The 22,199-nt window shown below is 39.7% G+C and overlaps 1 long non-coding RNA gene across 1 annotated transcript in view; it reads left to right on the plus strand.

Moving 5' to 3' along the window:
* The window catches only part of LOC134759466 (uncharacterized), a 41,780-nt gene extending 35,952 nt beyond the window's left edge, over positions 1 to 5,828 (plus strand). Inside the window, exon 3 of the long non-coding RNA XR_010135689.1 lies at positions 5,621 to 5,828. This is a non-coding gene — a long non-coding RNA (uncharacterized LOC134759466). The remainder of the gene's footprint in view (positions 1 to 5,620) is intronic.
* The last annotated feature ends 16,371 nt before the right edge of the window (positions 5,829 to 22,199 follow it).

Genomic DNA, 22,199 nt, shown 5'->3' on the forward strand with positions numbered 1-22,199 from the left:
GAATGGCAATCATTAAAAAGTCAGGAAACAACAGGTGCTGGAGAGGATGTGGAGAAATAGAAACACTTTTACACTGTTGGTGGGACTGTAAACTAGTTCAACCATTGTGGAAGTCAGTGTGTTGATTTCTCAGAGATCTAGAACTAGAAATACCATTTGACCCAGCCATCCCATTACTGGGTATATACCCAAAGGACTATAAATCATGCTGCTATAAAGACACATGCACACATATGTTTATTGCGGCATTATTCACAATAGCAAAGACTTGGAACCAACCCAAATGTCCAACAATGATAGACTGGATTAAGAAAATGTGGCACATATACACCATGGAATACTATGCAGCCATAAAAAATGATGAGTTCATGTCCTTTGTAGGGACATGGATGAAATTGGAAATCATTCTCAGTAAACTATCACAAGAACAAAAAACCAAACACTGCATATTCTCACTCACAGGTGGGAATTGAACAATGAGAACACATGGACACAGGAAGGGGAACATCACACTCTGGGGACTGTTGTGGGGTAGGGGGAGGGGGGAGGGATAGCATTGGGAGATATACCTAATGCTAGATGACGAGTTAGTGGGTGCAGCGCACCAGCATCGCACATGTATACATGTGTAACTAACCTGCACACTGTGCACATGTACCCTAAGACCTAATGTATAATAATAAATAAATAAATAAAGAAGAAGAATTAATCCATCTGAAGCACCCTAGAGAGTGCCTGGCACATAACTGAACACAGCATTTTCCTGGATTCCTTTGACTTTCCAAGAGGAATCAAAAGGATTTCTGAACTACAAAATACTGGATTATCAGAACTAACTGTATCTGCTTCATAAAGTTTCATGGAGCATAACAGATTCTAGTTTAGGTTAACTGGCTTTGGTTGCATTTCTATTTCCACTTAATTTAAGTTGTTCTGCATGGCTCTCTGGAAAGCAGGAGTGGCACTTCCATTCTACCATATGATTGACAAAAGTCTTCTGTTCTAGCCCGTGACTGAGTAGATTCTGCTTAGAACAAGGATGTTTTGTTCTTGTTTAAGAAATACATCTTGTACAGCTTAAGACTAGAGCTCTAACAGAATCATTGATTTATTCATTTCTCCTTTGGCCAATGGAAAGAAAAGCAAAGTTTGAGGCTCTTGTCTTACCTCAAAGAAGTGCATTTTATATTTCTTCAGAGCTTTCAGATGCCAATTTCAATACATTCTTCTCTGACAACCAATTAACATGCAGTGTTTTAAGATTAAAGCTTAACATTCCACAGGAGACAGTGTTTAACTCTAGAAGGCCAGCTTTCTCCCAGGGGACTTCTTACCAATATCTTTGCAAGGACATATTCATGGTAACTAAATAGAGACCTAGATTTTGTTCTTGTGAATGCTATTGACCTTCAATTTCACTAAGCAAGTATCCTCTAAATAGCTTTATGTTTAGAATTCTGTTCTCTTTTTACACCTGCAAAAACAGTGCTCTTCTCTGAGCAGACCCCCCTTTACAAACAGTAGTTAACTAGTATGCCTTGTAGATTTTAGGCTACAGAAATAATTTTATTTGCTAGATTTATTCAGAAACATAGTTTCTAAAGATATCTATGACTCAATAAGATAAAATAAAGACTTTTAAGGAAGGCACGTTAAAGCTACTCCTCTCTGCTTCTATATTTTCCTTGTCTTAGAGTATGCGTCTGCTGGTGTGCCATTGGTCGGAAACAGGTCATGTGGAGACAGGAAACTGAAATATTTACCATGGAGCTGACCAATGATATACTTCTTAGACGTGATGCATGAGATGTTTTCTATTGCTGACCCAAGCCATTTCTGCCTCTTCTTTCCAGCTAACAGAATCCCAATTTGTTCAGATAGGGACCTTCACCAGGGATGAACCATGACTGAGGTAAATAAACCAGGCTTTCTAATCTCATCCCTCTTGGATGTAATTGGTCTGATGATGAGCAGGTGACCTAGTTCAACTGCAGGTGGAGACACCTGGAGAGGACTTCTTTTCCTGACTAAAAAGACAAAGCTGTGCAAAAAGGAAAGCTTTAACTTTCTCCCCTTCTTTCTTCCTGGAATATGGCTCTGGTTCCTGAGATACAACAGATGTTTTCTGACATGAGAAAAAAGTCCAAGGATGAAAGGTAAAGATGAAGATGGAAAGGCCCTGATTCCTTGGTGGGATCATGGAGCAGTTGAACCTACCTTAGCAACTGTCTGCCGCTGGAATTCTCGTAATAGAGGAAAAATAATCCCCTATTCTATTAGGTTACTGAAGTTTGGCTTGCCGTTTCTTGCGATTGAATGCCTGACACAGGTGGGCTCTCCTGAGGTTTGTTGTGAGACTCTATTGCTAACATAGTGAGCAATCTGGGTGTCTTCATTTGGGTTCCCTCAATAACAGACCTTATGACAAGGATTAGGGTGCAAGTGGTTCATTTGAGAGGCAAAGGAAATATCAATAAGCAGTTAGGGAAGTGAAACAGAAAAAAGCAGCCAATAAAGGGTGCATTATCAAGCCAGCTACCACTGTGAAGAAACTCTACAAACCAACGGAAAACACATGCCTCAGGGGTAAAGGAGCTAGGGTATTTACATACCAACTCATTTATTGGTTGAGGAAGGCTTCCAGGGAACATTAATTCCCTGGCATATCTGTTTACCATATAGGAGGCAAACTGGGCTTTAACAGTCAGAGAAAGCCCTCAGGAGAAGAAATGCAGGGACTGATCATTGAAAGTCCAGCTAGCATGCATTGAAAAACTAGGAGATATGGAAGGACAATCAAGAGCATCTGCTGCAACTAATGAGCTGCTGTTACAGGCAAATACAGTTACTGAGTTAACAGCTATGATCGCTGCATTCATCTCTAATAAGACACATTTTAAAAGTACCTTACAGACACGTGTCTTCCCGCTAACTCCAAGTACAATCAGACTCCTCCTTCCCCAATAAATCCCCATAAACGTGCCTCAAAAGTCATTGGCTATTTCTTCCTGAAGTCAAAATTGATGGTAAAATAAAAAAGGTATGCATTCAACATGCCCTTTGGCTCTGACTTATGTTGGCCAAGGAAGGGAAGAGGATTGGGATTTAAGTGAAAGGTGAACAAACAGTATTCATCCTCCATCTGTATTTGGTCTCATATTTCCTCCCTACACTTCCCATCCCGGTTTTGAGAAGTAACACCCGCCGGGCGCAGTGGCTCATGCCTGTAGTCTCAGCACTTTGGGAGGCCGAAGCAGGTGGATCACCTGAGTTTAGAAGTTTGAGACCAGCCTGACCAATATGGTGAAACCCCGTCTCTACTAAAAATACAAAAATTAGCCAGGCATGGTGGTGTACGCCTGTAGTCCCAGCTACATAGGAGGCTGAGGCAGGAGAACTGCTTGAACCCAGGAGGCAGAGGTTGCAGTGAGCTGAGATAGTACCACTGCACTCCAGCCTGGGGACAGAGAGAGATTCGTCTCAAAAACAAAGTTACACCCTACTCTGTTTTAAAAGTTTACTCATTTCTCTTCTCTTTCTCCACCTTCCTGCAATACATTCATAAGACCTGACTCACCTGTCTCATAATTCCTACTCCACGGTAAAAATAAAACATTATGATATGCTCCATGTATTAGTTCATTTTCATACTGTTATAAAGAACTGCCTGATACTGGGTAATTTATAAAGGAAATAGGTTTAATTGACTCACAGTTCAGCATGGCTGGGGAAGGTCACAGAAAACATACAATCATGGTGGCAGGTGAAGGGGAAGCAAGACGCCTTCTTCACAAAGCAGCTAGAAGGAGAAGTGCCGAATGAAGGGGGGAAGAGCCCCTTATAAAACCATCAGATCTGGTGAGAACTCACTCACTATCATGAGAACAGCGTGGGGGGAACTGCCCCCATGATTCAATTACCTCCACCTGGTTTCTCCCTTGACAGGTGGGGATTATGGGGATTACAATTCAAGATGAGATTTGGCTGGGGAGACAAAGCCTAACCATATCGTTCCACTTATGTTTTATTGGATTTGCATATTTTTTGGAGGTGGGTTAATATGGTTGATAAAAGTAGTACTGGACTAGAAATTTTGCAAGACCCGAATTCTTGTAGCAAATGTACAAATATACTAGCTGAAAGAACATGTGCAATGCACTTATCTTTTCCATGGCTCAGTTTCCAGATGAAGAAAATTCAGGGTTTGACAAAACCAGTTCTAATGACCCTTCCTACTCTGAAGGTCTAATTCTTCAATTGACTTGGAGCCTGGCTGCCTCTGTCTATGTCGTGTTTATTTTATTACTCAGGTTATTTCCTCCTAGAAGGCTTTCTATGGAGCTAGTCTAACTAGGCAGTGAAATAGGAAGCTAGCCCCATGGTCCTGTTGAGATGAAACTAAGGGAAGGAATCCTTTCCTCAAATTCAAACCCTACTGCCTGTTATTCTACCAGTATAGTTTTATTTTATCACGTAAAGGCTTTGCCAGTTTTACTAAGTATCATTTTGGAGAATGGGGATTACTCTTTAATGAACAAATATCATATAAATTAACACTATAGCAAAAAATAATGGGGGTGGGAAGGGTAATGACAGGTAAGGGTATAAAGAACAGAAGAAAAAAATAAAGAATGAGGCTAAGGGGGAAGATGGAGGGTGTGGAAAGACAAACTTTGCTTAATTTGTCATTTTATTCTGCCTGACACCTCCTTTATACAATGCCCAGCATAGCCCCAAGTCATGTGCGGGTGAGTGATTTTGATGAGATAATGACATGACACTTTTAGTCAATGGTATTTATGGAGGACAGAATTACTTGGGAAGAAGAATGAAATTAAATCAAAACAAAAATATATTAAACTCCTTTTTTTTCAAAAATAGAATCTTTTTTTCATACTGAATGGGTCAGCATCCATACTTTGAACTTTTAATAAATACATGAAAATGTAAAAAACACAACTTGCAACAAAATTCTACATTTGTTAGCTTTAAAGTTATTACCGAGCTCTCACCTTTGCTTATATAACACCTGTCATTTTTTCAATCTAAATCAGCCATATGTGCTTCAAAGGAGAATAGCCTGCTATTTAGAGCTTCCCAGCCATTATCACAAAATCAGACCACCACTCAGCACGCTGTCACTCAGATAGAAGAGAAATGCCCTCTTATCTGTGCAATTTGTCACCCGAATGCTCTGAAGCTCCTTTGCTTCACGGCTAGGGTGCAAGTTAATTCATCCAACAAGCCAGACATCATTTTCCTAAAAAGGTCAGCTTGATAACACTCAGAGACCACAAGCATGTATGCAGCAAGCTTCCAACAGCCACCTTGATATCTTTCCAGCACCATCACATTTTCACGTGATATAAGGAACTAGCTCAAGAATTGGTGGTGAGTCTACGGGCTGCCAGATTCTCCTATCTGTGCTGAATGAAACAATGGAATGTCTCTTGGATCCAAGTTCTACTCACGCAGTTGGTGTGAATTTTCAGTTGGCCTCTGTTGCCCAACTATAGCCTGAAATCTTAGAAACATTTGTTTCAGCAGGACAGCTGGTTCTTCAAGTAAGAACACTCTTCAGCTCTATGATCATGAACATGACATTTCTTTTTCTTTTTAGCATAGCCCATCTGGATTCTTTACACTAAGGCAAGAGGCAAGCAGAAGACAGACGGAGAGAAAGCAGAGGCCCTCCAGGAAAGGAAGCCCCCTTTTCAGTCAGCCTAGGCAGAAGTAGATTTGCTCTGAGGATTCACTCCAAGGTTGAAGTTTTAAGGGTGCTTCACTTGCTCTGGTTTCATAAATAAATTTTAATCTTCTTACATACATTTGGATTAAATTTTCATGTTTTTTTCTAAAAGAAATTGTACAAACCTGAGGACCCATGAACTTAGTTTCACCCCTCCTACGGGGGAGTCCTAGCAACTCCAAATGGCCTTTGTCACCATCTGATTCTTAAATTCTAATTTCCACATTGTTGTGTAAAAACAAGAAGCTATAGATAACAGTTGAGTTGTAAAGTTATCTGGTGTACTTTATTAATAGCAGTGATTGATGTGGATAATGGACAATCTGGAAAATCCTGAATACTTAACAAACAATATTATTTATATCTATCCATTTTACTTTATATACATAGATGGAGGCTTTTAAAGAGTGTTACTTGTGAAACATGTTTTTAAAATTAGTTTATCCTATTTTATGTTATTAGACCCCTGAGAACTCAAGTTTATAGAGATTAGCAATATGATTTTTATAAATATTTTTAAGTACTTACCTCCCAGACCATTGTAAATGGGATGGGCAGTAATTATAAATTTATCATTAAAATAAAAAGAATGTTAAGAAGCATATAAAAATTACACAATCCCAATCTATCTTTTCACAGATTGACTGTCAAATGCATTCTGATAGGAAAATGAATAGTAAAAAAAGACACAATATACTGACATTGAGCATATTTTATATTGAACAAGACTGTTTAAAATTCTTCACATAGCACGTTCAGGCTGCATTTTAATTAAATGCCATGCAGAAGTGCTGAGCTTTTGAACCATGTAATATTCCCAGGACAATAGTAAATTTCCAGGGAAAATTTGAACTGCTAAAAAGTTATTTCTGAAATTGTCCTCTGTTATTTATTACTTCAATGTAATGAACTTGCCACTCAAAAAAATCCATTAAAATATTTTCCTGTCATAAGTGATAACTTTATTTGATAGCAAATGTCTTGACAGCATAATAAAAACTAATATTTGCATCACGTCATGTTATTTAAAATTATTTTCACACATACTTTGACTCATTTAAAAAACATATCAACCCTATCAGTTTTATTTTTTATTTTTGTATTTTACTTTAAGTTCCAGGATACATGTGCAGAATGTGCAGGTTTGTTACATAGGTATACATGTGCCATGGTGGTTTGCTGCACCTATCAACCCATCATCTAGGTTTTAAGTCCTGCATGCACTAGGTATTTGTCCTAATGCTCTCCCTCCCCTTGCCTCCCAACACCCGACAGGCCCTGGTATTGTTGTTCCCCTCCCTGTGTCCATGTGTTCTCATTGTTCAACTCCCACTTATGAGTCAGAACATGCACTGTTCGGTTTTCTGTTCATGTGTGAGTTTGCTGAGGATGATGGCTTCCAATTTCATCCATGTCCCTGCAAAGGACATGATCTCATTCTTTTTTATGGCTGCATAGTACCACATTCTCTTTATCCAGTCTCATTGATCTGCATTTGGGTTGGTTCCATGCCTTTGCTATTGTAAATAGTGCTTCAATAAACATATGTGTGCATGTGTCTTTATAGTAGAATGATCTATATTCCTAAAGTTTAATTAGATCCCATTTGTCAATTTTGGCTTTTGTTGCAATTGCTTTTGGTGTTTTGTCGTGAAAGTCTTTGCCTATGCCTATGTCCTGAATGGTATTGCCTAGGTTTTCCTCTAGGGTTTTTATGGTTTGGGGTTTTATATTTAAGTCTTTAATGCATCTTAAAGTTAATTTTTGTATAAGGTGTAAGAAAGTGGTCCAGTTTCAGTTTTCTGTATATGGCTAGCCAGTTTTCCCAGCACCGTTTATTAAATAGATACTCCTTTCCCCATTGCTTGTTTTTGTCAGGTTTGTCAAAGATCAGATGATTGTAGATGCATGGTATTATTTCTGAGGCCTCTGTTCTGTTCCATTGGTCTATATGTCTGTTTTGGTACCATGCTGTTTTGATTATTGTACCTTGTAGTATAGTTTGAAGTCAGGTAGCATGATGCTTCCAGCTTTGTTCTTTTTGCTGAGGATTGTCTTGGCTATACAGGCTCTTTTTTGGTTACATATGAAATTTAAAATAGTTTTTTCTAATTCTGTGAAGAACGTTAATGGAAGTTTGATGGGAATAACATTGAATCTATAAATTACTTTGGGCATTATGGCCATTTTCACAATATTGATTCTTCCTATCCATGAGGATGGAATGTTTTTCCATTTGTTTGTGTCCTCTCTTATTTCCTTGGGCAGTGGTTGGTAGTTCTCCTTGAAGAGGTCTTTCACATCCCTTGTTAGCTGTATTCCTAGGTATTTTATTCTCTTTGTAGCAATTGTGAATGGGAGTGCATTCATAAATTGGCTCCCTGCTTGTCTATTGTTGGTGTATGGGAATGCTTGTGATTTTTGCACATTGATTTTGTACCCTGAGATTTTGCTGAAGTTGCTTATCAGTTTGAGGAGTTTTGGGGCTGAGATAATGGGATTTTCTCAATGCACAATCATGTCATCTCCAAACAGAGACAATTTGACTTCCTCTCTTCCTATTTGAATACACTTTATTTATTTCTCTTGCCTGATTGCCCTGGCCAGAACTTCCAATACTATGTTGAATAGGAGTGGTGAGAGAGGGCATCTTTGTCTTGTGCTGGTTTTCAAAAAGAACACTTTCAGCTTTTGCCCATTCAGTATCATATTGGCTATGGGTTTCTCATAGTTCTTATTATTTTGAGATATGTTGCATCAATACCTAGTTTATTGAAAGTTTTTAGCATGAAGGGATGTTGAATTTTATTGAAGGCCTTTTCTGCATCTATTGAGATAATCGTGTGGTTTTTGTCATTGGTTTTGTTTATGTGATGGATTATGTTCATTGATTTGCATATGTTGAACCAGCCTTGCATCCAGGGATGAAGCCCACTTGATCATAATGGATAAGCTTTTTGATGCGCTGCTGGATTCAGTTTGCCAGTATTTTATTGAGGATTTTCATATCAATGTTCATCATAAATATTGGCCTACAGTTTTTTTCTTTTGTTGGGTCTCTGACAGGTTGGTATCAGGATAATGCTGGCCTCATAAAATGAGTAAGGGAGGAGTCCCTCCTTTTCAATTGTTTGGAATAGTTTCAGAAGGAATAGTACCAGCTCCTCTTTGTACCTCTGGTAGAATTTGGCTGTGAATTCATCTGGTCCTGGGCTTTTTTAGTTGGTAGGCTATTAATCACTGCCTCAATTTCAGAACTTGTTATTGATCTATTCAGGGATTTGACTTCTTCCTGGTTTAGTCTTTGGAGGGTGTATATGTCCAGGAATTTATCCAATTCTTGTGGATTTTCTCATTTATTTTCATAGAGGTGTTTATAGTATTCTCTGATGGTAGTTTGTATTTCTGTGGGGTCAGTGGTGATATCCCCTTTATCATTTTTTATTGTGTCTATTTGATTCTTCTCTCTTTTCTTCTTTATTAGTCTAGCTAGCAATCTATCTATTTGGCTAATTTTTTTAAAAACCAGCTCCTGGATTCATTGATTTTTTTGAAGGGTTTTTGTGTCTCTATCTCCTTCAGTTCTGCTCTGATCTTTGTTATTTCTTGTCTTCTGCTAGCTTTCGGATTTGTTTGCTCTTGCTTCTCTAGTTCTTTTAATTGCGGTGTTAGGGTGTCAATTTGAAATCTTCCCAGCTTTCTGATGTGGGCATTTAGTGCTATAAATTTCCCTCTTAACACTGCTTAAGCCATGTCCCAGAGATTCTGGTACACTGTCTCCTTGTTCTCATCGGTATCAAAGAACTTCTTCATTTCTGCCTTAATTTTGTTATTTACCCAGGAGTCATTCAGGAACAGGTTGTTCAATTTCCATGTAGTTGTGTGGTTTTGAATGAGTTTTTTAATCCTGGGTTCTAATTTGATTGCACTGTGGTCTGAGAAACTGTTTGTTATGATTTCAGGGGGTTTTTTTGCATTTGCTGAGGAGTGTTTTACTTCCAATTATGTGGTGATTTTAAATTAAGTGCCATGTGGCACTGAGAAGAATGTATATTCTGTTGATTTGAGGTGGAGAGTTCTGCAGATGTCTATTAGGTCCACTTAATTCAGAGCTGAGTTAAAGTCCTGAATATCCTTATTAATATTCTGTCTTGTTGATCTAATATTGATGGTGGGGTGTTAAAGTCTCCCACTATCATTGTGTGGGAGTCTAAGTCTCTTTGTAGGTCTGTAAGAACTTGTTTTATGAATCTGGGTGCTCCAGTATTGGGTGAATTTATATTTAGGATTGTTAGATCTTCCTGTTGCACTGATCCCTTTACCATTATATAATGCCCTTCTTTGTCTTTTTTGATCTTTGTTGGTTTAAAATCTGTTTTATCAGAGACTGGAATTGCAACCCCTGTATTTTTTTTTTTTTTTTTTTTTTTTTTTTGCTTGGTAAATTTTCCTCCATCCCTTTATTTTGAGCACATGCGTGTCTTTGCACAGGAGACGGGTCTCCTGAATACAGCACACCAATGGGTCTTGACTCTTTGTCCAATATGCCAGTCTGTGTCTTTTAATTGGGGTGTTTAGCCCATTTACATTTAAGGCTAATATTGTTATGTGTGAATTTGATCCTGTCATCATGATGCTAGCTGGTTATTTTGCACACTGGTTGATGCAGTGTCTTCATAGTGTCATTGGTCTTAAAATTTTGGTGAGTTTTTGCAGTGGCTGGTACTGGCTTTTTCTTTCCATATTTAGTGCTTCCTTCAGGTGCTCTTTCAAGGCAGGCCTGGTGGTGACAAAATCCCTTGGCATTTTCTTGTCTGGAAAGGATTTTATTTCTCCTTCACTTATGAAGCTTAGTTTGGCTGGATATGAAATTCTGGGCTGAAAATTTTTTTCCTTAAGAATGTGAAAATTGGCCCCACTCTCTTCCGATTTGTAGGGTTTCTGCTGAGAGATCCGCTGTTAGTCTGATGGGCTTCCCTTTGTAGATGACCTCACCTTTCTCTCTGGCTGCCCTTAACATTTTTTCTTTCATTTCAACCTTGGAGAATCTGATGATTATGTGTCTTGGGGTTGAACTTCTCATGGAATATCTTAGTGGTGTTCTCTGTATATCCTGAATTTGAATGTTGGCTGTCTTGCTAGGTTAGGGAAGTATTTCTTGAATTTGAATGTTGGCCTGTCTTTCTAGGTTGGGGAAATTCTCCTGGATAATATCTTGAAGTGTATTTTCCAACTTGGTTCCATTCTCCCCATCTCTTTCAGGTACTCTAATCAATCATAGGTTTGGTCTTTTTACATAGTCCCATATTTCTTGGAGGTTTTATTCATTCCTTTTCATTCTTTTTTCTCTAATCTTGTCTGCATGCCTTTTTTCAACAAGATGGTCTTCAAACTCTGATATCCTTTTTTCCACTTGATCTATTCTGCTGCTGATACTTGTGTATGCTTCACGAAGTTCTCGTGCTGTGTTTTTCAGCTCCATCAGGTCATTTATGTTCCTCTCTAAACTTGTTATTCTAGTTAGCAATTCCTATAACCTTTTATCAAGGTTCTCAGCTTCTTTGCATTGGGTTGGAACATGCTCCTTTAACTCAGTGGAGTTTGTTATTACCCACCTTCTGAAGCCTACTTCTGCCAATTCATCCATCTCGTTCCCATCCAGTTCTGTGCCCTTGCTGGAGAGCTGTTGTGATCATTTGGAAGAGAAGAGGTGTTCTGGCTTTTAGAATTTTCAGCATTTTTGCACTGGTTTTTCCTCATCTTCATGGATTTATCTACCTTTCATCTTTGAGGCTGGTGACCTTTGGATGGTTTTTTGTGTGTGTTTGCAGGGGGTGGGGGGTGCTTTTTTGTTGATGTTGTTGTTGTTGCTTTCTGTTTGTTAGTTTTTCTTCTAACAGTCAGGCCCCTCTACTGCGGGTCTGCTGTAGTTTTCTGGGGGTCTACTCCAGACCCTGTTCTCCTGGGTATCACCATCGGAGGCTTCAGAACAGCAAAGAATGCTGCCTGCTCCTTCTCCTGGAAGCTTCGTCCCAGACGGGCACCAGCCTGATACCAGCTGGAGCTCTCCTGTATGAGGTATCTATCAACCCCTGTTGGGAGTTTTCTCCCAGTCAGGAGGCATGGGGTCAGGGACCTGCTTGTGGAGGCAGTCTGTCCATTAGCAGAGCTGGTGCACTGTGCGGGGAGAATTCCCCTCGTCAGGATCAGCTGGTCTCTTCAGAGCTGGCAGGCAGGGAAGATTAAGTCTGCTGAAGCTGTTACTGCAATCTCTCTTCTCTCAGGTGCTCTGTCCTAGGGAGGTGAGAGTTCTGTCTGTAAGCCCCTGACTAGAGCTACTGGATTTCCTGTAGACATGCCCTGCCCAGTGAGGAGGAATCTAGAGAAGCAGCCTGACCACAGCCGCCCAGTCCAAACCTCCCAATCTCCTTAGCACTGTCAGGGGAAAATTGCCTACTAAAGCCACAGTAATGGCAGTCACCCCTCCCCCATCAAACTTGATTGTCCCAGGCCGACTCCAGACTGCCATGCTGACGGTGGGAATTTCAAGCCAGTGGTTCTTAGCTTGCTGGGCTTCATGGGAGTGGGACCCACTGAGTGAGACCACTTGGTTCCCCTGGCTTCAGCTCCCTTTCCAAGGACGTGGACGGTTCTCCTGTCTCACTGGAGTTCTAGGCACCACTGGAGTATGAAAAAACTCTTCCAGCTCAGTGCATGCCTGAACAGCCGCCCAGTTTTGTGCTTGAAATCCAGGGCCCTGGTGGTGTTGGCTCATGAGGGAATCTCCTAATCCATGGATTGCCAAAATCTGTGGGAAAAGTAGTACTCTGGGCAGGTAGCACAGTCCTTCACTGCTTCCCTTGGCTGGGGGAGGGAGGTCCCCTGGCTCCTTGAACTTCCTAGGTGAAGCAATGCCCCACCTCGCTTCTGCTCATTCTCCGTGGGTTGCACCCACTGCCTAACCAGTCCCAGTGAGATGAACTGGGCATCTCAGTTGGAAATGCAGAAATCACCTGCCTTCTGCGTTGGTCTTGCTGGGAGCTGCAGATGGGAGCTGTTTCTATTTGGCCATCTTGACCCCTCCCCACCCATCAGTTTTATTACCCTTGGTTTTCAGATAAGAACATTGAGACACAGAGTGGTTAACAAGTCCTAAATTTTAAGTCACGGGGTCAGAATTACACCATTGCAAAACTTTCTTTTTCTTTTTATGAAATAATGTTAAAATTTATTAGTTAAAACATGTGATCTCAAATACGTTCTAAGTAAGAGAAACAAATTGTTATGCTAACAGTTAAAATGTGAATCCTACTCAAAAACATGCTGTTCTAGTTTTTGAAATTGAACTCTTCCCCCGACAACTGTTCTTTCTCCAATTTCAAAAATGAGACCAATTTTTCATCAATCTTTGCTAGGCAACCATTATTGCAATTCCATGGAGAATGTGGCCATTTTCTCCTGCATTATTTCTACCACATATCAGTACCTAATAACCTGTTACTCCACCCCCATAAAAATCCCAGTGTCCTAAGGGTTTGGCCTGTTCTATATCATGGTCAGCCAGTAGACCATTTCTTTCCTTTAACCCACAGTGCCCTCCTGTGAGGAGAAAGGCACCCTGAACACAATGAGCATGATGAGTGGCATCATCATTTTATTTTGTTCTCAGCCCCTGCCAAGTGCTCTCTCATTCAGACAATATTTAATTTTCAAAGGCAGAGTCCTTCTTCTTCCAGGAACTTAGATAGAAACAATCCCCACCTAATGAAATGGGTCATCTCATACAATTGGTTCTTTCCCAGAGACCATAAGGAAAGGCCTGTGATCACACATTTGATCCATTGTCACCCATTTCAGTTTCTTGCTATTTGTACTTGGCTCTCTACAGTCCATGTCTCTTTCCCTTGCTCCAACATGGAGATACTACCCAGGTCAAAAAGAGAGATTCCCAGGAAGATAAAGTTCCTGTAGTTCTCCAACATCATGTCTCTGCATAAAGCCCTCTGAGTAGAGGCTCCAGGCATGGCCACTTCTCCCAAGATTGTATTAGTCCATTTATGGCCATATCCCTAAATGTCAATGGTCCCGGAGTAGGAGTCATTCCTGATTCCTTTTGTTTTCTCTTCCTCCTCTTCTAGGCTTCTTCGTGGTGTGGAGAGGGTGGTGTGGGGTTTTTAGATCCATAGCAATGCCTGGGTGCTGGTATGGAAACAGGGGATGGTGAAGCACAGGTTGAGTCTAGACAGAGGGACACTCAAGCTCCCTGGTGTCACCCTCACTCCACGCAATTCGTTTCCGGGACTATCCCGAAACTTTCTATTAAACCCCAAACCACCTTTTAGTTACATTATATACGATCTCATAGTAAAAATATAAATTTTCAAAACTTGCCACCATAACCACTCTTGACAGTTCTTCTATAAGACTTTTGTTACTGTCTCTTCATTACTCCAAATAGCAGGACTCAAAAAATAACTTATTTCTAATATCGATAGAAAAGCACCAAATGAAAAGAGCTGGGAAACATAAAACCAAAATAAATACTATGTAACTGATATGGTTTGGCTCTGTGTCCCCACCCAAATCTCACCTTGAATTGTAATCCCCATAATCTCCATGTGTCAAGGGCAGGACCAGGTGAAGGTAATTGGATTATGAGGTGGTTTCCCTCATACTATTCTCAGGATAGTGAGTGAGTTCTCAGGAGATCTGATGGGTTTGTAAGGGGCTCTTCCCCTTCACTCTGCACTTCCTCCTGCTGCCTTGTGAAGAAGGTGCCTGCTTTTCCTTTGCCCTCCACCATGATTGTAGGTTGCCTTAGGCCTCCCCAGCAATGCAGAACTCTGAGTCCACTAAACTTCTTTCCTTTATAAGTTACCCAGTCTCGGGCAGTTCTTCATAGCAGCGTGAGAATGGACTAATACAATAACGATTCAAAATTATGTTTTTAGTGGAAAGGGTAGAATGGGGAGTTATTGTTCGATGGTTACAAAGTTTCATTTTTTTCAAGATAAAAAGAGTTCTACATGGATGGAGCTGGAGGTCATTATCCTTAGCAAACTGACATAGGAACAGGAAACCAAATACTGCATGTACTCACTTATAAGTGGGAGCTAAATGATGAGAACACATGGACACGTAGAAGGAAACAATACACACTGGGGCCTACCAGAGGGTGGAGGATGGGAGGACGGAGAGGATCAGGAAAAATAACTAGGGGTGCTAGGCTTAGTACCTGAGTAATGAAATAATCTGTACAACAAATCCCCATGACACAAGTTTACCTATATAACAACCCTGCACATGTACCCTTGAACTTAAAATAAAAGTTAAATAGAAAAAAAAAGAAACAAAGAAGAGTTCTAAAGAAGGATGGTGGAGATGATTGCACGACAATGTGAATGTACTTAACGTCATTGAACTGTACACTTAAAAATGCCTAATATTTTAGGCATTTTATTTAGGTATATTTTGTTATGTGTATTTTAACACAATTAAAAATAACTTTTAAAAGATAAACAGATTAAAATATTGAACTCATGGGGAAATAGGACTAACTACTAAGGGCACTGTCCCATAAATGTAGTTGTTTACATTTGGCTTGTACAATTAAAATGGACTTTCATTTTTTAAAAATTTAACGACTTGGGAAAATACTCATGATGTAATATTAAAGTGGAAAAAAACACAAGATACAAAACTATATAGAACAATGTTGGTTGGAATGTAAACTAGTGCAGCCACCATGGAAAACATTACAGAGATTTCTCAAAGAACTAAAAATAGAGCTACCATACAATCCAGCAATCCCACTGCTGACTATTCACACCCCCAATAAAAGGAAATCTGTATATCAAAGAGACACCTGCACCCCTATGTTTATTGCAGCACTATACAGAATAGCAAAGATATGGAATCAACTAAATTGTCCATCAAGAGATGAATGGATAAAGAAAAGAAAATGTGCTATTATATATACGATGGAATACTATTCAGCCATAAAAAGAATGAAATCATGTCACTTGCAGCAACATGGATGGTAATGCAGGACAATATGTTCAGTGAAATAAGCCAGGCACAGAAAGACAAATATTATAGGCTCTCATTCACATGTGGTAGCTAAAAACAAGTTTATCTCAGGGAGGTAGAGAACAGAATGATAGATACCAGAAGTTGGGAAGTGTGTATGTGGAGGTGGAGGAATGAAGAGGGGCTGGCTAATGGCACAAACACACAGTTAGATAGAAGGAATGAGTTCTAATGTTCAATAACAGAGTAGGGTGACTGTAGTTAACAATCATGTATTGCATATTTCAAAATAGCTAGAAGAGAAGACTTGAAATGTTTCCAACACATGGAAATGATAAAGAAGGTGGTAGATATTCTAAATAGCCTGACTTAATCATTACATATTCCATACATTTAACAAAATATCACATTTTTAATAAATATGCACAAATATTATATATCAATAAAAACTATAAACAGCAGTATCACAGACTTTGTTTTCTTAAAAATTTGCACAAGTGCTCAATAGAGATTGGAAAGAAGAGGCACCAAAATAATGGTGGTTATTTCTGGATTAAGGATCAACCAAATTTTTCTGTAAAAGTTCAGATAGTAAATATTTTAGGATTTGTGAGCTGCATAAGGTCTGCAGAGAGGGACGTCCCTCTAATTTTGGCTATATCTTGTAGATCAAAGTTCGTGTTCCCTCTACCCTCCTAGAAGGTATAGACAACTCAGTTTATTTTTTAGTTTACAGTAGTTTATTTTTGTCTTCTTAAACCTCCCAATAAAACTCTGATTCTCCTCAACAACTTTCTTGCTTTTTTACATTTTTTGCTATCAGTCCTCATTTTCTACTTCTTCTATTGATCCCAATACAAGTGATCAGAAATTCTTGTACCCTAGAACCAAAATGTCTGTGCTTGCCAATCAAGTTTTACAAAGGTATTTTCCTGAACATCTGAATTCCATGAAACAAAAATGTGACAGGAATGGAAATATCTTCTTTGAGACCTTTTGGGAACGTGAGAGTGATCATCGTGGTTTTGTGGTGATGCTAACCAAGCAGTGGCAGAGCTTTCCCATGTCACCTCTGCAGCAGCAGGGGGTTTAATTACAGCTCTGAGTAAGTCAGGAGTCATCTGACTTGGACGATGACTAGGCCTTTTACTCACAGTTTCCACAGACATTTTAAAATATTAATCAAAATAATAGAGAAGATACTTATCTAGACTACCATTTTTGACAAGTCATGGCTTCTTAATTATTGAATTCTTATTCTTCAGAGGAGACAGGGAGAGTTGCCTGAATTAGCTCCTAAGTGTATCACCTTCTCATATGCTTTGGTTGTGTAGAATCTGCCCTAATTAAAAATGATTCTTGGAAATGCTTCTGGGATCAGAGACTTTGAAGGGTATTGCATTAATATAAAATAAATTAAAGCAGCTGCCAACCAAAGATATGTTCCCATTTGTCTTTCTCCTTGACCATTCCATTCCCATTAAAATAAACTCTCAATGCTTTTAAAAGAGTTTGTTCCTGGCCTTGCTTTTGGAGAACATGCCCTTTGTTGTTGCACTCTGAAAAGATAGGGAGGCGGTATTCAAGGATAAATCGAACGAATGAATCAGCCTTCTATTCCAGCAGGCATGGGGGCAGGAAAGCTCCAAAGTACACGGAGAACACTCTAAGCATAGTCAGATGGGCTGTGCTCAGGGTTTTACAGACTCATTCACAATTTGGAAGTCATTATCTCAAGCACATCTCTGATGTCATCTCATTAAATAGCAGTCTCATGCTCTCTATTTTTCTTTTTTCTCTTTTTCTTTTTTTTAACTTTGCATGGCAGCTTTGAAAGGGAAGTCAGCTTTATCACCAACAGATATACCCACAGAACGCAATGCTTTACTGCCTTTCTTTTCAATTAATCTTGGTTGTGCTGGCCTAGTGGGGCTGTGTTCTCTGGCGATGCTCCAGGGGTCTCCAGGACTGACCCCATCTACCTGTCATTGCTTCCTTGGTGGTTTGATGATTTCCCTCTGGTTTTTCCTGGCAGCAGCTGCTCTCTTAATTGAAGCCACCTGTTTGGTTGCATGTCCTCCATTCCCCAAGAGGAGCTGAAACTCCACATGGTGCTCCATTGTCAGCTCACCGCTGTCCATATTTGAATTAGATTGCAGAAGAGGAGCACCATGTCAGCCTGAATCCAAATTGATCCTGCTGTGAACAAGTGTATATACATATTGCCCTGTATTACAAGTGTGCCTTGATTTAAACAAATTGAAGTATGCAAAAGTATAATTTTAAAAACTGAAATATCCAAGGTGATAGTTCTTAAGAACATATTCCTTGAGGCTGAAGGAAACTTAGAAGCCGCTTAATTCAACCTTTTATCTAATATATAAATTCCTCTTATAACATCCCCTATAAGTGGCTCTCAAGATATTACTTGGCACATCCAGTAATAAGGTATATATCCTCTCAAGAAGTAGTCCTTGCTATTTTCAGAGAGAGAATGGAATTTCCCCTGTATGTCAAACTAAAATCAATCCTACTCTATTTAGCTCATTTTCTTAAATGCTGACACCTGCAACCACATAGAAAAAAATTTCTACCCCAAACTTCAACCATTTAAAGACAACTATATTGCTCCACGAGTATTTTTTTTCTCCAGGATATTTGTGGAGCGTTATAGTTTTCAATATTTTCTTATAATATCACGATTTGCAGATCTTTCCTTCCTTCATCATACTGTTTTTTTTCTTCTTCAACAAAATTGTCTCTCTTAAGGTGTGGATCTTAGAAGCAAACCAGTAATCTAAATGCTTAGTGTAGAAGGGACTTATCATTTCCCTTAACCAGAAACTGTCTCCCATGATTATGGTCTAAGATCTTGTATTGGTTAGAGAAAGCCATGTGTGTTGCCTGCTATAGTTTGGATATTTGGCTCTTCAAACCTCATGTTGAAATTTGATCTCTAATGTTGGAGGTGGAGCCTAATGAGAGGTGTTTGGGCCATGGGGCAGATCTCTCCCGAATGACTTTGTGCCTTCCTCCTGTTAATGAGTGAGTTCTTGTTCTATTAGTTCCCAAGAGGGTTCTCCGAGAGCTGGTTTTTAAAAAGAGCCTGACACCTTCCATCTCTCTCTTGTTCTCTCACCATGTGACCTCTGCACACCCTGGCTCCCCTTCACCTTCTGCCATAAGTGGAAGCAGCCTGAAGCCTTTACCAGAAAGCAGATGCTGGTGCCATGCTTCTTGCACAACCTGCAGAACTGTGAGCCAAGCAAACCTCTTTTCTTTATAAGTTACCCAGCCTCAGGTATTCCTTTATAGCAGTACAAAGGGACTAAAACATTGCCCCAATAAACAAACCCCCAAAACTCAACCATAGTAAAAGTTTATTTGCTCACCCCTCCGTTGGATGAGAGTCTGAAGACCATTCTCCATCTCATAGCCAAGCCATTAGGTCCCCATGGCTCCAAGGGTCACTTGGAGCTGTGGAAGTGAGGACTGGAGGGTCGCTCTGATTTTAAAGGCCAACTCTGGGTTACATATTTCATTAGCTAAAACAGTAGATTTCCATGAATTTCCAGAAAGAGGAAATACTATGGGAGACACATAGCTTTGTCTCCACCACTGATCTTATTAGCTTTCTTGCCATTACAGCCTGAAGACATCTTTGAAAACTGGACCCAGCTTATCTACTATCATTCTCACTTAACATGACAATAAATTTTTATACCCACAGGAATCTTTATAAGTCAATATTATTATTTTCATGATATAAATGAGGAAACTGAGGTTTAGAGAAGTTAAATAGCACAATTGAGCTCACATTTGGGTATTTTACAAAAATTTTTCAAATAACCAACTTTCTTTCCACACTGAAAATTCAAGATGCTAAAGCTCTTATTGCATTCAACATTTAAGAGCCCAAGATATATAGATATTGGCAGAAACTGTAAGAGATCATTCAGTACATTAGTTCTTACCTCTATCTGACCCAATGCCGTCTTTTAATAATTAATAGTTTATAATGCCCTCTTGGTAAACATGAAATAAAATTAATAATAAAATATAATATTCAACAGGCAAAACTAGACTAGAAGAAACTAAGAAAATGAAAGTAGCTGAATTAGTCAATGATTGCTGCATTACAAACCTCAAAATCTCAATGGTTTTAAAAAGTAAATATTTATTTTTCATAAACTTGAAAGTTAATGGAGACACCTTTGCTGAGGTGACTCCGCTCCAGGAGATCCTCATGCTCTTCCTGAGACCAATAGGCAAAATGGAGCACTGTCTTCTGTTGACTATGGCAATAGGAAAAGTAGGAAAAAACAAGGCCTCTCAAGGTGGCATGTGCCACCATACTTAGCTAATAGTTAATTTTTTTTGTAGAGACAATGTCTCATTATATTGCCTTTGTTGGTCTTGAATTCATGGGCTCAAGCGATCTTCCCACCTTGGCCTCCCAAAGTGCTGGGATTACAGGAATGAGCTACCACGGCCTGGCCCAGCTTGGCATTCTTTGGCTTATAGATATTTCACTCTAATCACTGCCTTTATCACTAGGCTCAGGACCAATGCCATGTCATGTCTGCTCACATTTCATGGTCCAAAGCAAGTCACTAAGTCAAGGGGCAGAGAAAGTTACTACCTCGAGTGGGAGGAGTGGCACAGTTACATGGCAAAAAGTATGGATACAGGGAGGGATGGAGAATTGGGTCCCCTAATTGATCTAACTCAATGCCTGAGTATTACTAGTCTTTCAAGACCCTGATCCTCATGCATCCAGCTTCTGTCGGAGCCCTGTATTAGTTTCTAGGGCTGCCATAACTAAGTACCACAAACTTGGCGGCACAAGCAACAGAAATGTACCCTCTCACAGTTCCAGAATCCAGATATCTGAAATCAAGGTGTCAACAGGTTTCATTCCTTCTAAGGGCTATAAGAATCTGTTCCATGCCTTGCTCCTAGCTTCTGATAATTTGCTGACCATCTTGTCATTCTTTTTTTCTTTTTCTTTTGAGACAGGATCTCTCTCTGTCACCCAAGTAGGAGTGCAGTGGCATGATCTTGGCTCACTGCAACCCCTGCCTTCTGGGTTCAAGCGATCCTCCCACCTCAGCCTCCTGAGTAGCTGGAACTACAGGTGTGCACCACCATGCTTGGCTAATTTTTAAATTTTTTTACAGATGATATCTCACTATATTCCCTTCACTGGTCTTAAACTCATGGGTGGAAGCGATCCTCCTGCCTCAGCCTCCCAAAGTTCTGGGATTACAGGCATGAACTACCTTGGCCTGGCCCAGCTTGACATTCTTTGGCTTATAGACACATCGCTCCAGTCACTGCCTTTATCTTTCTATGGCATTCTTCCTGCGTGTGTGTCTGCATCCTCATTACCCCTTTATGTAAGGACACCAGTCATATTGGATTAGGAGTCCTCCATACTCCAGTATGACCTTAATATAATTACATAACCGATGACCCTATTTCCAAATAAGGTGACATTCAGAGGCACAGGTGTTAAAAACTTGTGATGGCTAATTTTATGTGTCAACTTGGCTGAGCTAAGGGATGCCCAGGTAGCTGGAAAATTTATTTCTGGTTGTGTTCATGATGGTATTTTTGGAAGAGATTAACATTTGAATTCATAAACTGAGCAAAGAAGAACCACTCTCCCCAGTGTGGTTGGGCATCCAATCCACTGGGACATCCATCTTCTCCTGCCCTTGGACATCAGTGCTCCTAGTTTTTGGGCCTTCAAACTCAAATTGGGACTTACACCATTGGCTGTCCTGGTTCTCTGGCCTGTAGGCTTGAATTGGAACTATACCATTAGCTTTCTGGGCCTCCAGCTTGCAGATGGCAGATGGTGGGATTTCTTATCCTTCATAATCACGCAAGCCAAGCCCTCATAATAAAGCTGTTTTTATATATCTATATTTTAATCTATATCTTATTGTTTCTATTTCTCTGGAGAACCCTGACCAACACAGACTTTAGCATATAAATTTGCAGGGCAGGAGGTGGGACACAATTCAGCCCCTAACAACCCCCAACTAATTTTGAAGTGTGAAGGGAATGAGATGGCAGAGGGGAAGTAAAGGTAGGATCACTGTGCTAGTACCTACTAGTCATAAGCCTGGTTGAAAATAAAACAAAAGGAAATGTTTGCATAATAGAATCCAGAGGAGATAAGAGGAGGTGAAATCACATGCATTGGTGAGAGATTTGTCTTTACAAGCAAAACAAATTTTAAAAAACTAATAAAACACAAATTTTAGAAAACCATTTATATTCTCTGACAGGACAACTTTTATCTTACAGATGAAGTATTCATTAACACACACTGGGTGCCTACTGTGTGTCAGGCGTATTATCTTCGATCCCACAATAACTTGAAAGGCTGGCACCACTATCTTCACTTTAT

Source organism: Pongo abelii, chromosome 10 (genome assembly GCF_028885655.2).
Source record: "Pongo abelii isolate AG06213 chromosome 10, NHGRI_mPonAbe1-v2.0_pri, whole genome shotgun sequence".
NCBI classification, from domain to species: Eukaryota; Metazoa; Chordata; class Mammalia; order Primates; family Hominidae; genus Pongo; species Pongo abelii.